Source organism: Myotis brandtii, unplaced genomic scaffold (assembly GCF_000412655.1).
Source record: "Myotis brandtii unplaced genomic scaffold, ASM41265v1 scaffold995, whole genome shotgun sequence".
Classification (NCBI taxonomy): domain Eukaryota; kingdom Metazoa; phylum Chordata; class Mammalia; order Chiroptera; family Vespertilionidae; genus Myotis; species Myotis brandtii.
Window position 1 is genome coordinate 1,376,649 of NW_005372150.1, and position 971 is coordinate 1,377,619.

Genomic DNA, 971 nt, shown 5'->3' on the forward strand with positions numbered 1-971 from the left:
TGTTACAATGTTCAAACTGCAGGCTCAGAGGCCTGCAAGGCAGGCGGGGAACGTTGGTTTCCTCCGTCACTGAAGAAAGCAAGCCTCATGTTAGTTTCAAGCTGCCTGGCTGCCGGCCGCCATCTTGGCTGTCAGTTAATTTGCATATCTCCCTGATTAGCCAATGGGAAGGGTAGCGGTCGTACGCTAATTACCATGTTTCTCTTTTATTAGTGTAGATGTTATTCCAATAAATATAATAAAAATTGTCTGCAAATTATGCTTACACTGAAAGTGAACCACTTACCAGTTTTATTTTAATCATCACTATTGGTGTACCCTGTAGGTGTAAAATTTGGCTTCCACACTGTCAGCATTTCTTGGGGGCCAGACTTCAGAGACTTCATAGATAGTTCTGAGGTCTTTGGCCTTGCTCTGAAGTTACTGGGCTGCCCAAGTTATCACTCGAGGTGGTGAATTTTTCTACATTATCTTCATCTTGTTCTGGGTCATTTTTATTCAGTTCCTCATTTGGCCTGTGATAATGGCCACATATTGTTGGCTTTATAGCTTGTGTAGGTTTTCTTGAAGGGGTAGGAATTTTTGGAAAGGCTCCTTTCCTTGAACTCCCTTAAAGACATCTTTTCACCCCCATGGATGTCTTTAGTGCCTGAAAGGACAACAGAGTGAGCGTAGAAGGACATTGGTTTGTGATGAAATGGTTGGGATGAAAGGGAAAAATGTCTTCATGAGAAAAAGTATGGGTTGAGGATGGAATCTGCCAGGCAAGACCAGGGAATCTTGGGGATATGCCACGAAAGAAGAGGAGGAGTTTGGGTGTGGTCCTTTCATCCTGGATACTGGACCTGGGTTAACAGAGCTTCTTCCTCTTTTACCTTCTTTTGGTGAATGGGGTTGGTTGTTACATAACTGTGCTAGGAGTTTGTGATTTTCTGGTCATCTTCACCATGTCAAAATTTCCCAGGGCCCTA